This window comes from Macaca nemestrina, chromosome 14 (assembly GCF_043159975.1).
Source record: "Macaca nemestrina isolate mMacNem1 chromosome 14, mMacNem.hap1, whole genome shotgun sequence".
Classification (NCBI taxonomy): domain Eukaryota; kingdom Metazoa; phylum Chordata; class Mammalia; order Primates; family Cercopithecidae; genus Macaca; species Macaca nemestrina.
In genome coordinates, this window is record NC_092138.1 from 23,937,349 (window position 1) to 23,955,169 (window position 17,821).

Sequence of the window (17,821 nt, forward strand, 5' to 3'; positions counted from 1 at the left end):
CTTGGCACACACTAAACACCATTTCCTGTTAGCGTCAAAGAGCACACTTAAACTCAATTCCTTCAGATAGTTTCTTCAGCTTTCTTGGCTTCTGAAGAGAGTACAATTTATTGATGTCTTTGTTTATGACAAGACATCCAGTGCCTGTGTTCTCAGACAACGTTTTAGCTGCCTGGGTTTTTGGTAATCACATGACAATTTTGTTTGAGTAATTTCTCAATGGCATTAAGGCACAGTCTATCTGATCTATAGCCCTTATTATGACTAATTTCTCAAGGCCAGTAGTGCATGGTGAGTTTTATTGAACCACTGTTAATAGGAACACGAGACGATTTAGTAAAGTGGTCAATAGGATGAGAAGCCAAATAATCTTATGTCCAGAGAACAGTGAAAGGATGAGATATGGTAGAAAAGCTGTTTATTCTAGGGTCCTCTCTTATCCAGGACTAATGGAATGAATAGCTTGAGATGAATTGGCCTTACTGAGTAGAAATCTGTATTTAACACTAGATAATACACTAGCAAATTAAACACACACTTGCACACGCATGTGCATACAAGTAGACACAAAACAACATAAAACCAAAAATTATTGCCCTAATCAATCAGAAATATTAAACTTTGCAAACTAGAGTATGTGTAAGAACATAGACACAACTCTAATTCTATGATATAGTAAGTGGCAGTGTGTATTTAGAGGAAAAACATTTGACTTTTCAGTAGGAAAGAATTGTAACATAAACTATGGCTTTGCTAAGGTTTTTTTTTTTTTTAATTTAACTTCTTTGAACCTCAATAATCTCACTTGTGAAATTGGCAAATAATACTCATTCTGCAAAATTATTGTAACAGTTAAATTAAAAGAGACATGAAAATTCCAAGTAAAACGCTTAAAACATGGGCCTTCAGAAACAATAGTTATTTGTTATGGAGAATGGTCTGAGAAAAGAAAAAGAAACAACAGTTATGATTCATTTGCTAAAGTCCATTCATAGGAAGAGTCACTGCATGGCTTAAATAATTTCTGACAGAATGATTACTTTAGTAAAATAAAGACCTTTTTTATTCCTCTTATGTCTATCCCTTTTTAAATTTCACAAATATCAGAGTCATGTCTGGCAAGCCAAAAAATATATATATTTACATCAGAAATATATATATATATATATCAGACAAAACACACACAATCCACTTTACATCGTGTTAATAGCTCTGGTAAGTAATTAATTGCTCAGCAGTTTTAAACCAAAGAATAGAATAAGATCTAAAAACTGTGCTCTTTATTGCACTCTTTCAGGAGTTATAGATCATTTTTAGCTAGTAAGAATTTTCTTTGTTTTTCTTTTTTCCACAAATAGTGGCTACCAGGTGAAGAAGTTTACAGGTAGTTGGCAGTTAGTTAATAACTAATAAGTTAGAAATCTTAAGTAAACAAAAATAGATGACTCTTCAAAGTTTCTATAGAAAGTAAATTACATATGTATAAATGAATTTCAAAATAAAATAAGTAAATTAGCAAATAACATAACTAAAAAAAGTCTAGTTATAATTTGAGAAGTCATCTTCCCTAATTCCAATCTAACTGCCATTTTCTTTCAGAGTGTAACAGAGATTTTGTAGGCAGAGGAACATACTAGTACTAAATTGATGCATTTCAATGCCTCCAGAAAAAAAGAAAAAAGTAGCCACTATTAATTCTCCACATAAAGCCACATTTCATTTGGCTATGTGCTATTGGCCATTTGATATGGCTCTAAGGAAAGATCAGGGAGAAATGTACCTCTTTGAAAATTTCAGCAAGATGAGAAGAAATCCAATAGGATTTCTCGCTGCTCACATTCCCTCTTCTGGAAAGAAAGAAAAAGTGGCCAAACACTTTCTGCCTTTGCATGATCTCTTGTTAAGACAAGCTAGCAAATCTAGCTGTAAATGTATTTCTGTTAGTGTGCCACCAACACCCCATTCCAAATGACAGATGAAGCCACTCCAGCCCTGTCACTGTCTTAGACTAAGAAAGATCCCCATCTCAGGATAAAGGGCTAGAAGCAGCATAGTTAATATCATTTCACATTTTCGGGTTGCCCAATTAATAAAAAAAAGAGCTTGTGATATCTTGGACAAATTTCTCGCTTGGGGTACCTTGAAATTTAGCCATAATTGTGATTTCAAAAAAAAAAAACTGAGGGCCATTCATCCTAGAGAAAAAAGCTGTCACCAAATTTGGCAGATCCTGAGACGAGAAATCAGCCTAATAATTTATTATTAATTCAACAATTAAAATTAAAATAATAATACAATATCTAGACTGGGAAATTATTTCCCAATTAAGAAGGCAATGAAGGAACCTATTGAGATGAACACAGAGCTTTATACTAAAGAGGAAAGGTTGTTCTGCAGCTTGTTAGCTCTGTGACCAGGCACGTAAATGTCTTTATGCATGTCATCCTCATCTAGAATATGAGGATAGGAATGGCAATACCTATGTCATATTCTTTCTGTGATGATTAAGTGAAGTCCATGTAAAATCACTGGATAAAGTCTGGAACACAGAGAAATCACAAACAATAAATATTAGCTCTCACTATTATTATTGCACAGACGTTGAAATAAAGTAACTTGGAATAAAACGTTGAAAACGTTAATGTTGCGTGAGAGTATTGGATGATATAGAAAATACTTATACTATAATGTCAATATAGGAGAAGCATGATGAAAACATGTGCATTCAGTATAACTTTCATTTTAGGGCTGAATATAAATGTAATAAAATATTATCAATGATTATTTCTGGGTATTGAAAATATTGGCAAAGTTTGCCTTCTTTATGCTTTTTTAGATATTCCAAAATTTCTTCAGCTGTTTATAATTCTTTCTCAATTAGAAAACAAAGTAGACAGTGGGTGTTTGTATTTAAAAGCACTCATTCACGATCAGAGCAAGCAAGATTATAGTACAACTATAATATCCATTTCCTCTAGATTTCTCAGGCAAAGAAAGAAAGGAAAAGGGAATGCAGAGAAAGATGGAAAGAAAATGCTCATTCTTGTATTTCTACTGAGGTAAAGACATTCCAGAGCCCAGTGAAGAAAGAATAATCAGAATATTATTTGAAAGGGTTTTGTTCTTCTCTTAAAAATAAGGAATGCAAGCTTATTGGATAATAATGTAAATATAATATATATTACTTACATATTACTATATGTTATTTATGTATCATATAAATATAATATCAAAAATAATATAAGTCATTCCCAAGAATGAGTATTTATTGTGAGCCTTTGGGTACTAAGTACTGTGAGTTATTGGCCCTTTTTCAAGGGCCATATAACTACATCTATATAATAATTGTTTTTATATATTTGTATGTTTTTTATTGATTCCTTGAATCACTCCGTTAGAATACATTTGTTGATCGTCTACTGAATTTGAGGCATTTTTCTAAAAGCTAAAGGTACATAAAGAATTAAAACATGATCCCTATTCTCAAAACACTCAGGCAAGCTATATGGTAATGATTGCTCCAGGCATTCAGTAGAAAAGGACACACTAGAGGAAAACATCATGGGAAGGGGGATATTTCAGGTATCTCTTTAATTATAATTTACCAAGGGAGGAAAACTATCACCTTATTTAATTCTATCCAATCCAAGATGTTTAAAGAAACTTTAAAAAATGACAGTGATTTCAAGATATTAAAGGGGTTATATGTGCCATATGGAAGCATGGATTATAAGACTTGTATCAAATTCTTCTCCTACATAACTGTGTGTTTGTTGGCAAGTCACTTTACGAGTAATACTCTATCTTTTTGTCTAGACTATGAACTTTAAAGCATAATATCCACAAGGGCAAGTTTAACCCCGAAGTGTGTTTGTATTATTTATGATGCATTTAGCACTAAATAACAAACAATCTAAATCAAACTAAAGCATCAGAGCAAATTTGGGGTTCACAGAATTGAAAAATGCAAAACCTCAGGCAGCGTTTGATCAGGGTTATGGTTCAATTTTTCATGAATTTTCTAATCTTTACTTTTTCATGCATGTTGGTTTCAACACACATTTCTCATAGTAGTGGCAGACTAACAACAGCAATTACTACTTCTAGCTATTTCTTTGTTTCCATACATGTCCAGAAAGAGAGAGGACAAAGAGAAAGAGAGAAAGAATGAAGAGAAGGTATGTTCTTTCTTGCAGTCGTCATGCAAAATAATTGGACTTTTTACTAACTGAGTCATTTCTGAACTAATTCCTGTAGATAAGTTAACGCCACGTGATGATTGGCCTAGGCTTTGATTAGCTGGACCTATCACTATGTCAACATAGAATTCCTGTGATTGGATTAAGTCCCTAGACCTGAAAGTGGGAACGCTATGAAAGAGGAAGGCAGCAGAGTGAGTCAGAGAGATGCTATGACACAGGTGTTAAGGGACAAAGACAGCATCTGCTTTGCTCTGCTTTCATATCACTTCTTTGAAAGTTACCAAATAATTTGAATTCATACATATTTTCTTTCATTTAAAGTAGCCTTCAGAAAACAACACATACATTTCATTATAAGTCCAGGAACTTCTGATGTTATCTCCATTTTTGAAGAAATTGACACTGAAGTCAGAGGCAAAAAGTTGTGTTCAGAGCCTGCTACTAATTGAATTTCACAGTGGCATGGGCCTTCTTGAAACATCAGGAGGCACTTTGAGGGGTTGATAAGATTTTCAAAATGATACGTTAATTCCACCAAGATGAGAAGCGGGAAAAACAGTCTAAGTGCTGACGTTACTATTTACCTTTATTTTAAGTAACATAGTGTAGAATTACTTCATATAGTACTTTGAAATATTCTGTGGATAAAATTTTTCACCAGTTTCTTTCAACTTAAAGATACAATTAAAGGCAGTAGGAAAAAAAATGACTTGGTGCTGACTCTGTATGGTGTTTCCCCAACTTTTTCTGTCTTTTTAAATGCATTTCCTCCTTATGCTATTCTTTTGAATATAGGCCATAAACTATTTCATGTCTTACAGGAGAACAACATAGGTTCAGGACTGAGACAGCATTTTCTGGGTGTGACAGATTTGCTCACTGTGATAGGGAGTGCAGTAACCTTATCAATCACAAATTTATTTCGTGATTCTTTAGACTGAGTCTTGGTTTACTCTACTTCATGGGTTATAAAAATTGAATGAGATACTGTCCATGAATATATTTTTCAGTTCCTGACTCCGATCCTCCCTCTGTTCTTCCCTTGCTTCCTCGCCTCCTTCCCTTCCCATTCTTGCCTCCCCCATCTTCTTCTCATCTCTTAAATTAACATTTACATCTTTAAGCTGTAATGCAACTACAGAAACATATAAACTGCTTGCGATAGAACTAAACTATTGATGACCCAATATTAACTATTGTTAAAGTACGTTTCAGCAGAATTTTGCCCCCTCCCTATGAGCTTTGTTCACTGGCATTGCTGCCCTGATTATGCTACTTTAAATGGCAAAGAAGGCTTTCAAGATGGTATTACACTCACTCTTCAACTGACTTTAAAATAAGATTATCCTGGTTGTTAGAGTGGGCCCCTTGTAATCACAGGAGTCCTTGGAAGTAGAAAAGGAAAGCAGGGAAGCCTGTTAGAGGGGTGTAGCTTGAGAAGAACTTGACCTGCTATCGGCTGTTACTGGCTTTAAAGATTTAAAAGAGGGCTGAAAACTAGGAATGGAAGCGATCTTTAGGAACTGAGAACGATCCTCATCTGACAGGTATTTCAGTCATACAATCACAAGGAACTAAATTCTGCCAATACCTGAATAAGCAAGAAAAACAATTCTCTCCTAGAGCTTCCAGAAGGGAATGTAGCCCTGCTGAGACCTTGGTTGTAGCCTGGTAAGACACATGTCTGTCTTCTCACCTACAGAATATAATGCCTGTTGTGTTGTGCTACGAAGTTTATATGATGGCAGAAGCAGAAAATGAAGCTACTAACCTACTCACCAAAATGATTGGATACTCAACACAGACTCAAAAAATGGAGGTGAGAGGTGAGGTAGAAGAGAAGATACCTGTTTATTAAATGCATTGGATGGGAAAAGAAGTCTTGACCCATAGCCTCAGTGTCCCCTGGACCACAGCAGTGTTAGTCCATTTGCGTTGCTATTCGGGAATACCTGAGACTGGGTAATTTGTAAAGCAAAGTGGCTTATTTGGCTCATGGTTCTGCAAGATATACATGAAGTATAGTGCCAGCACCTGCTTCTGATGAAGGCCTCAGGAAGCTTACAGTCATAGCGGAAGGTGAAAGGGAGCCAGCATGTCACATGGCAAGAGAGGGAGCAAGAGAGATGCCAGACTCTTTTACACAACCAGCTCTCTATGAACTCACAGAGTAAGAGCTCACTCATTACCATGGGGAAGTCAAGTCAAGCCATTCACGAGGGCTCCACTCCCATGAGCCAAACACCTCCCACCAGGCCCCACCTCCAACATTGGAGGTCACGTTTCAACATGAGATTTGAAGGAGACAAAACATCCAAACCATATCAACAGCTAATCTGTATCAGGATACTGTACTGTTTAAGGGTACAGATTCTGTTGAAAGTTATGGGGAACATTTGGGTCTCAAAGTATAAACTGAGTAATCAAGGTACATACTGCTCAGCCTGCAGGAGGGCTCTCTCCTCTAGTAATGTTCTCTCCTCGTCCACCACTCTCCTAGGCAGAACCAGAAACTGCTCAGCAAGACTGTCTAGGCCAAACTTAAGAGAAGCAGCAGCTGACTGCTCACTGGTGTGTTTTTTCCTTAAGACCTATGAGCACTACTCCAATTATTAGCAACTATACAAACTTAGTTTGCCTAAAAGAAAATATTAATTATTGCTACAAATTTAAAGGGAAAAAAAGCTTGTGGTGAAGAGAGCAGTAACCATTCATAGATAGGCTGACACTTGCTAACTTTTCTTCGTCTTCTAAAGTCTTATAGTCAAAGAACTAATAAAATAAAATAAAATAAAATAAAATAAAATAAAATAAAATGAACAACTCCTGTCTTTCCAGAGAAATCTGTCAACTCAGATCAATCCAACAAATGTTTATTGGATACCTAGTACTAAAATAGTTTAAAAAATATTATGATAATAACCATCACTTACTGACTACCATGTACTTTTAATAGGTTTATATTTAAAATTTCACAATGATCTCATGTAACAGACACAATTATTAGTCCTATTTGGATGGGAAGGCAAGACATTGCAATAATATGTTAAACATGCTGAGAGATCCAGAATGAGTAAGACTCTCCTTCTACCCTCAGAAAAACTATAATCCCAGAGAGAGAATCAGCCAATAATATACTACTGTAATAATATATACTGAAGCCAGAATTGGGGTTATTTAGTTTTTATAAATGGATAGAGGTGATGCTTGCATAGAGTGGCAGGAATGGCTTTATGGATTGAGTGTCATCTGCCAAATTTCTGGAAGAATATTGCTATTGGCTCTATTTATTGAGCAATTAACAAGCACCAGGCTCTGTATATCTCTTGTCTGTAATCATTATAATTGTACTCATAAGAAGGGTATTATTATTCCTATTTTATAGATGAAGAAATCTATTCAGATAATTCACACTTGAGCATGACTCAGAATGATATTGAATGCTTACTAAAACACAGATTTCTGGTCTCTACTTCCAGAGATTTTTATTTAGTAGGTCTGAAGTGGGGCTGCAGATTTTGCATTTCCACTGTGTTCCCTGGTAATTCTGATGTTACTAGTCTCAGACCACAACTTCGGAAGCACTGGTTTAAGTTATTCGAACCCAAGTTTTACACGGTTAGTATGCAGCAGGATTAGGACTTGAGACTTGAATGAAGGTCTTGCAGGGCTGTCTGCCTGATTCAAAAGCCTGCATGTATTCTTGCCGTTGAAGTGCTACATCGTGTAAGTTTATTTGGTGAATGAATGCATTACGTCAGTTCACTTGTCTAGTACTCATCTTCTCCCACTCTTTCTCCCCCACAGTGATGCAACCTGTTTTTTTCTGTAGCTTAGGAAAATCATTTGCTTGCTTTGTAGTTACACATTTTCTAGAACAGATCAGGAGAGACACTCAGAATAACTCAGTATATCAAAAAGTGACATCTAAAAAAAGACCTCAAGTGAAAATTAAAGATTACCATTCAAACTATAAATTCATCTTTGATAGCATCTATATTTCAATAACAAACACCTATTTTAAACCTGCTGTGTACTCTACATTTGTACATTGATTTATTAAGGTTTACAAATTTATTAAGGTGAACAAATTATTAGTTGACATTTGCACTAATTTCCTTGGTCCTCACTGCAACACTGTGCACATTTTCAGACAATTTTTGCGTCACTTTTCACACAGGAAGCACAACATCAAAAAGTGAAGTGGCTTCCTCAAGGTCCATTGGCTGATAATTTCAAGACTTGTTGGTTTTTTTTTTTTTTTTTGAGACAGAGTCTGGCTTTGTCACCCGGGCTGGAATGCAGTGGCACGGTTTCAGCTTACTACAACACCCACCTCCCAGGTTCAAGTGATTCTCCTGCCTCAGCCTCCGGAGTAGCTGGTATTACAGGAACCTGCCACCTCACCTGACTGATTTTTTAATTTTTTGTAGAGGCGGGATTTCACCATGTTGGCCAGGCTGGTCTCGAACTCCTGACCTCAGGTGATCTGTCTGCCTCGGCCTCACAAAGTGTTGGGATTGCAGGCATGAGTGCCCATGCCTGGCCGACTTGTTGGTCTTTTGAATTTCCTTGCAGTACCTATTCTCTCTGGTGAACAAGGTATTCAAATGCATCTTTAAGAATGATTTAAAGCAATAAGGCTTTCCGATAGCAGATTGTTTTTTATTCAAAATATGATTATCCCTCATTGCTGAAACAATTCTCTAATAAGGAATCAAAAACTGGAGTTTTATAGAGGAAGCAGAGGAAGTCAAATTTTCAGTTTTAATCTGATCGCTGACATTAATACAGAGGGCTATGTATAGGAAAGGCAAAAGAAAATTCAGTACTAATTCCATTTTTTCAGTATACATATACCTCTAATAATTTCATGTGTATGACTAGAGATTTACATTCTGGGTCTTTTGCCCAGAATGATGATTACCCTTTTATGAAATAATCTAGAACACAAGTATCCTGAAAAACTATCCTTTTCATTTGCATTGAGTGGGGAAACTCAATTCTACCTCTTGCAAGCCTTTAGCACGAAGAGGAGCACAGTTGGTAAAGTGGTACTCCTTCCTTTATATGGTAATTGAAGACATTTCTGATATTGAGCCTTCCTAGACTTAACTGCATTACCCTAGGGCACTTAAAGAAAGAAGTCCCTAATGCAGCAGGAGATCCTAAAAGTAGAACAAAAATTTCATAGTCTTTTATATCAAGAGGGACCTCTGTTTTGTGCCCGAGGTCCATTCAAATCTAAATCCACTCAGTCCCCTCTTTTACACTTATAAAAACCAAGCTTTTGAACATATTTTACTTCTCCTATTTGCCTCTGAGGAACTATCACAAAATGAACCACATGTTTGACATGGCAAATTATGTTACTTATATAATAGGATTCTGGAAAACCTGCAGCACTGGGTATTGAAAGAAACCACAGAGGGGGGAAAATTGTGGTGGAACTTATTACCTAAGGTTTTTTAAGCCTGAGCTTTGGGGAAGCAACAACAGTGATGTATCTAGTCCTCCGTGCTTTGCAGCAAAGGTAAGTTAACTCAGTGTAGGAAAAGGGGTCAAGCTTTTTCTGTAGCAAACAGACAAAGTTGAAAGCAACAAAGGCTTGCAAGTGGTGGTCCCAAGCACTAACCAAAGAGCAAGCCCCTTGTGTACACTGTGGAGAGGTCTGAGGTCGCACGTTGGTTCTTTTAGCAACCTCTTGCACGGAGGAAAGAGCATGGTCACAGACTTCATCTTCAAATGCAGGGCTGATGATGCACATTGCCAAGGTCCTGCTCCTCACACCTGAACAGATGACAGGATTTACATTTCTCTGTTCACCAAGTTGTTGATCTCCTACGAGTAGCACAGTCAGAGGCATTTTTTTTGTTCTATATTGGGAAAAATACATCACCGTATATGAGCTTAGGGAATCCTATAGATAAAAGTGCATCCCAAAGCTAAATTTCAAAACTTCTTTTGTGTCCGGAATCCAGGTGTTTAAGTAACAGGAATACACGCTTGTACAAGAATTCATTTTACTAATGTTCATTGAGACTCTAATGACAACAGTTTCACATCTTAATAGCTGCGGTGGCACAGCATAGAACCTTAGTATTTCATTTTTTGTCTCAATTAGCCTTCCGCAAAGATGCTGAATATTCAGCATAATTATTTTAGGGCCCCAAAAAATTGTCTTCAGTTTTAACAGTAATGGCACCCTATGGTTAATTACTTAGGGTGAAAACACCTGAAAGAGTTTGGTGGGTTTTTTTTTTTTTCCCCACTTACGGTACACTTTTGAAACCAAAGTTAATAAAGCAAATTGTGTGTAATATAGTTAAAGGAAAGTGTCAGAAGTTTAGAATACACATTTGCATGGTTTTTGTTTAAAAATGTGATTATCCAAATGAAGTAATGGTTTATTTTTGCTTTATTCTTTCTTTAAACATGTATTGCATATCACCTAAAGTGGGTCCTGTCAAGGAGACAAAACTGTAAACCCTGACATAAAGCAGTTGCCCATCTAGTTGGAAATAACCAGCACAACAAACTTTGAGGTACAGAGACTCTGACCAGAAAAATGCCTGGCCAGTTATAAGATCTTAATAAGCAGGTGTTGAATGAATGAATATTTAATAAAAATAATTTAGATAAATAATAAAGAAAACATTGGCAAGTGGTTTATCCAATAAATATTACACAATTGTGTCATAGGTGTTAGAGAGAGAAACATGAATTCAAAACATTTGAGAAGGCCTATTTAAGCCTGTTTGCTTATCCGTAAAATGTCTATTTGTATCAGCTTGATGAGAGGATAAAATGAATTAATTGAGATAATCTGTGAAATTACTTTGTAAACCACAAATTTATCCCCAATAATAGAACATTATTTCATAAGGAAAAAGTGGAACTCAGCCTCAAATGACGAGCATGATTTGGCTGGCCAGGAATGCAGTAAACACACATTTCTATGGCTGAAGAAAAGAGCAAGGCATGTCTAGGAGACCACAGATGACCAGTATACTTGGCTACGTTTATATGTTGAGTTCAGAAATGAAATTTGAAAAGCAAACTGTTGTTAGAAGGATAAAAATTTAGCATTTAGTCTTATAGCGACTCAGTGAAGATTTTCACATTGGCAAACAGCTTGATAAACCTGATGTTTTAACAGTAAAATCTGAATAGGCAGAATTGCAATAGGGTGGCAAATAGGAAGAACTGCAAATAAAGAGAGGTTAAAGTCCGGAAATCCACCAGCAGACTGTTATCTCGGTTCAAATGATATTTACTTGAACTCAGTAAGACAAGACATGAACCTTGAGTAGGTAAGCCCTTATGGTGATCAATACATCCATTGCATAACATATAATAGGCAGAAGGCATAATAAGTTCATTGCAATTGGCATTTCTTCACATTTAAGGAATTAGCCTTTTTTGTGGGGTATGTAACCACATAATTATCAAGACTCTATTCCATTTATTTTCAGATAGTAACTCCTTACAGCTTTTACTCTCTTCCCAATAAAACTTGTCTAAATGATCATATTTCACCACTTTTAAAAAGTCTGATTGTTATGAATTACTTTAAAGTGGGTGTTTAATATTGATTGGTGGTACATCTCAGATAATTTCAAGGACAAATGGCAAGCAAAAGGCCTCACTGGGTTGTCTCTGAAAATATTTTACAGAGATATTCTACAAAAGTTGTCAATAACATGTAAGATATACAAAGTAAAATAAATATACACTGTTTCTTAGTAGGCACATTTCACTAGGTGGTAGATGAAATGTCTGTAATTAACAATAGGAAACAATTTGTTCTAACATCCTAAAACTTTTCATTCTATTTTTTATTCAGGAAGATAAATCACATGCAAATTCTGTTATTAACACTTTCTGTGTAAGAAAAAAGTCTTTGAAATGTGATTTCTATCAGATCTTTGTCATATTTTCTTCTGAGGGCCTATAGGAATAATATAGAATTATATATAAAGAAATATTTTATCAGTGCCTGACTAAATTTGATCACTGAAAAGCATATAATTTTAAATACTTTTTGGCATATTTAGAATTATATTTTATAGGCCTTCCAGAAAGGTAGAGAAGGTGCAGGTGCAAAAGAAATTAACTTCCAAAAGTGAATCCATGAACCGGAGACGGAAAACACAGTTGAAAACCTATGCATTAGAATAATAGACTGGAGAGGCTGCTGGATAATACTGCAAATTTATGCTACAGATCATCTATAATATGGATATGGATGACTTTTCTCAATACTGATTATACTATGGGAAAGGCATTAATACATAAAAGCTATGAGGAGCAGAGGAGCAGTAGGTTTCAAACTTAGACATCTGCTGGAAGTCTCATTTTGCTGAAAGTAGAGAACAGCTAGTATTCATCAATTGCCTTCTGACATTTTTCTGTCAAAAGTTTTACGCAGCAAAGGAGGAAAACTTGTATTAATTATTTCTAAAGGATAGACTTTGTTGATGATTAAAACTGTTTGAAAGGATAAAAGTAATTGGCGACAACTTTTTAGAATTTGATGAGCCAGAGAAGGAGCATACTGTGTGGGTGTAATCAGCTGCTTACAAGTAGAAGAAAGTGCTGCTTAGCATACAATGAATTCTCTACTTGATTAGTGAACACTCTTTGAGAGATTGTATTTTATCTGGAAAATGGGAATAATGAGTTATTACTTTATAATCTCTGCACCTCATTGAGCTCAGCCCCTATACATTGAAGTGCCTGTAGTGAAAATTTCTAGACTTCCTTTAGTGCCTAGGACCAATCAACAGTGCCACCCTTGAAGAGTGCCCTAAGCCCAGACCCAATATCCTGTGGGTCTTGGTCACTTGAAGTGCTTTTGACAAAATTACCCTCTGGTAGCTGGGATCAGCCAGAGATGGCAATGGTGGGCTGCTCTGGACACATTATAGCCACACCCCTTTCCTCTCTTCTGTCACACCACCCCCCACAGATGCGGTTGATCACATGCACCTCAAAGCTCCAAGACACATGCCTATGGTCATCTTTGAACCCTGTACTTTGGTTCCCAGAAGGCAGCCTTGCAAGCAAATCACTTCCACTGACCAGCACAGTATTTCTTTCACGGCATCATTTAAAAGTGGGCTGTCAAAATGCAGCATGCACATTGATTTGGGTCACACAAATCGTGTATGTACATATATATACATGCAAGGTTCCACACAAAATACCCATAACCCTGCAAATCCTATTGGTCTTATTATTACTATTCAGAAATACAATTTTAAAGTCATACAATTTTAAAATCATCTAGAATCTTGGTTTTATAATCTTTTGTTTTAACAGTCATCTATAAAATTTAAAACTCAGCGACTGACATCAGACAGCAAACTATACTTCTTTAAGAAAAGATATTTGGAAATTGATAATTTACTGCTATAAATTAATAAATATGATTTCTCAGAAAAGTTACATTCCTTTAAATTAAATTTATCTTTGCTTCATGGAAAACTCAATATTTAACCTTTTTTCCTTTTCACTTCACCCTGAACTCCCAAAATCTGTCACAGCCTGGCATACCTGCTCTTAAGAAAAATGTCCAGAACTATACTGAAAGTACAGTAATACTTCAGTCTGCATAGGGGATCATCGCAGGACCTCCCACAAATGCCAAAATCTGTGAACGCTCAAGCCTTTGATATAAAATAGTATCATATCTGCATGTAACCTATACATATATTGCCTTATACTTTAAATCATCTGTAGATTACTTAAAGTAACTTATACAATGTAAATGCTGTGTACATAGTTGTTATACTCTATTATTTAGGGAATAATGACAAGAAAAAAGTCTGTCTGTGTTCAATACAGACGTATTTTTTAAAACAAATATTTTTGATTTGCAGTTGTTTGAATCCACAGATGATGAACCCACAGATAGGGAGGGCTAACTGTCCATACTCAGAGAAGAGGGAAGCACAGAGCTGGTGTCTATATAGAAGCACTACTCATATATCTTAGTCCTTGAAAATGCCAGGAATTCTACCTGTTCCTTTTTGTACCAAGCAACCACCAAGTATAGTCCACCCTGTTTTGTTTCTTTTCTCCTCACTATCCTCTTCCAACCACAAGCGCAACCACAGTTTTAGAGGTCACAGCAATAGAAAATGGCCCTGTATAAATGCGAGAACCTGAGAGCTGCAGGTGTACAGTATTTTGGGGCTATTGTAAATTGGGACTGGAGTCAAAGGATAAGGCATGATTTAAGTAAAGAAGATATTTTTCTCCACTGAACACTGTATTGAGAAATCGATTATATTTTGAAGAGGAAAGAATGACTAGAAATGAACCTACTAGATTATGATTGCAATTAATTTAGTAATAATAAAACAGGAAGAAGACTTTGTGCATGGAAATTTCTGAAAGACATAGAAATCAAAACTATATTATTACTAAATCTCAGATCTCTCAATACTTTATCTTATTACTATGATGATGGTTATAGATTACTTAAAAACAAGTGTCATTTTTCTGTTTCTTCATTAGAGTTCCAGTTTCCCAAAATATTTGATGTGGGTTGAAAGAAAAAATCTAATAAATGCCTGATACACAAAATAGGCAGATAGAAGTTGGCAGATGTTGATCAATTGGTTTATCTGATGTTATCAATGAAAGGAAAATTGCATACAAGATTAACAAAACTAAGACTGCCTATCAATGGAAAGTTTAGAGAAAAGAGATGGAAAGGTCTGTATCTTATTTTATTTTTATTTTTACTTTAATTTTTAATTTTTGTATGTACATAATAGTTGTATATATTTCTGGATTACGTGATATATTTTTATACAGGCATGCAATGCATAATATCACATCAGGGTATGCAGAGTACATATCATCTCAATCATTTATCCTTTGTCTTATAAATAATCCAATTATACTCTTTTAGTTATTTCAAATTGTACAATTACATTTTTTTTATTGTGGTCACGCTGTCGTGCTAGCAAGTACTAGATCTTACTCATTCTTTCTATTGTTTTTATACTCATTAGCTATCCACACTTCCCCCTCACAACCCTCTCTCCCACTCCTTCCACTACCCTTCCCAGCCTCTGGTAACCATTCTTCTACTCTCTATCTCCATGAGTTTAATTGTTTTAATTTTTAGCTCCCACAAATAAGTGAGAACATGCAAAGTTTCTCTTTCTGTGCCTGGCCTGTTTCACTTAACACGATGACCTCAAGTTCCATCCATGTTGTTGCAAATGATCAGATCTCATTCTTTTTTATGGCTAATACTCCATTGTGTAGATGTACCATATTTTATTTATCCATTCATTTGTTGATTGACAATTAGGTTACTTCCAAGTCTTGGCTATAGTGAATAGTGCTGCAATAAACATGGGAGTACCGATACCTCTTTGATATGCTGGTTTCCATTCTTTTGAGTATATGCCTAGGAGTGGGATTGCTGGATCATATGACAGCCCTATTTTTAGTTTTCCAAGGAGTCTCCAAACTGTTCTCCATAAAGAACAGTGGGGTTGTACTAATTTACATTCCAACCAATAATGTATGGGGGGTCCCTTTTCTCCACATCCTCACTAGCATTTGTTATTGCCTGACTTTTGGATAAAAGCCATTTTAACTAGGATGAGATATCTCACTGTAGCTTTCATTCGCATTTCTCTGATGATCAATGATGTTGAATACCTTTCATATACCTGTTTGCCATTTGTATGTCTTCTTTTGAAAACTGTCTAATTAGGTCTTTTGCCTATTTTTTAATAGGGTTATTAGATTTTTTTTCGTATTGAGTTGTTTGAACTCCGTATACATTTTGGTTATTAAATCCTTGTCAGGTGGGTAGTTTGCAAATGTTTTCTCCCATTCTGTGCATTGTCTCTTTGCTTTGTTGATCATTTCCTTTGCTGTGCAAAATATTTTTAACTTGAAGTCATTCCATTTGTCAATTTTTGCTTTGGTTGTCTATGCTTGGGTAGGGTATTAAGAAATTTTTGCCCAGTCAATGTCCTGGAGAGTTTCCCTAGGATTTTCTTGTAGTTGTTTATAATTTGAGTCTTAGATTTAAGCCTTAATGTGTTGAGATTTGATTTTTGTATAAGACAAGAGATAGGAGTTTAGTTTCATTCTTTTGCATACAGATTTTAGTTTTCCCAGCACCATTTATTGAAGAGACTGTCCTTTCTCTAGTGTATGCTCTTGGTGCCATTGTCAAAAATGAGTTCACTGGTTGGTGTGTGGATTTGTTTTGGGGTTCTTTATTAATTGGTCTATGTGTCTGTTTTTATGCTAGTTCCATACATGCTGTTTTGATTACAATAACTTCGTAGTATAATTTGATCTCAGGTAATGTGTTTCCTCCAGTTTTTTTCTTTTTGCATAGAATAGTTTTGGCTGTTTGGGTTTTTTTGTGGTTTCATATAAATTTTAGAATTGTTTTCTCTATTTCTGTGAAGAATTTCATTGGTTTTTGATAGGGATTGCATTAAATCCATAAATTGCTTTGGGTAGTATGGACATTTTGACAATACGGACTCTTCCAATCCATAAACATGAAGTATTTTTAAAAATTTTTGTGTGTCCTTCAATTTCTTGAAGTTTTATAGTTTTCACTATACAAATGTTTCACTTCTTTGGTTAAGTTAATGCATAGGTACTTAATTTTATTTGCAGCTATTGTAAATGGGATTACTCTAAATGCTACTGATTTTTGTATGTTGATTTTATATCCTGCAACATTACAGAATTTGTTTACCAGTTCTAATGATTTTTTGATGGAATCTTTAGGTTTTTCCAAATATAAGATCATATCATGGCAAACAAGGACAATTTGACTTCTTCTTTTCCAATTTTGATGCCTTTTGTATTTTTCTCTTGTATGATTGCTCTAGCTTGAACTTTCAGAACTCTGTTGAATAACAGCCGTGACAGTGAGCATCTTTGTCATGTTCCAGATCTTAAAGAAAAAGTTTTCAGTTTTTCTCTATTCAGTATGATACTAGCTGTGAGTCTGTCTTATATTGCTTTCATTTTGTTAGGATATGTTCCTTCTATATCCAGTTTTCTGAGAGTTTTTATCATAAAGGGATGTTGAATTTTAACAAATGCTTTTACAGAATCCATTAAAATGATCTTAAAGTTTTTGTCCTTCATTCTGTTGATATGATGTATCACAGTAATTGATATGCACATTTTGAACCATCCTTGCATCCCTGGAATAAATCCCACTTGGTCATAATGAAGAATCCTTTTAATGTGTTGTTAAATTCAGTTTACTAATATTATATTGAGGATTTTTGCCTCACTCTTCATTAGTGATATTGGCCTCTAGTTTTCTTTTTGTGATGTGTCATTGCCTGATTTTGGTATCAGGGTAATACTGGCCTTGTCAAATGAGTTTGGAAGTATTCCTGTCTCCTTTTTTGGGGGAGGAGGGATAGTCTAAAATGATAGGTATTAGTTCTTCATTAAATGTTTGATATATTTCAGTAGTGAAACCATTGTGTCCCAAGCTTTTCTTTGCTGGGAAACTTTTTATTACAACTTTAATCTTCTTAAATGTTATTGGTCTGTTTAGGTTTTGGATTTCTTCATAGTTCAATCTTGGTAGGTTGTATGTG

The 17,821-nt window shown here is 35.3% G+C and overlaps 1 long non-coding RNA gene across 2 annotated transcripts in view; it reads right to left on the reverse strand.

Annotated features, from left to right (window-relative positions):
• The window catches only part of LOC139358297 (uncharacterized), a 121,926-nt gene that overhangs the window by 21,239 nt on the left and 82,866 nt on the right, over positions 1 to 17,821 (reverse strand). The window contains exon 3 of one of the 2 annotated variants that reach the window (XR_011613039.1): positions 7,681 to 8,074. The exons of the other annotated variant lie outside the window; for it this stretch is intronic. This is a non-coding gene — a long non-coding RNA (uncharacterized lncRNA). Of the gene's footprint in view, positions 1 to 7,680; positions 8,075 to 17,821 lie in introns of those variants that run through there. 2 annotated transcript variants of the gene reach the window in all.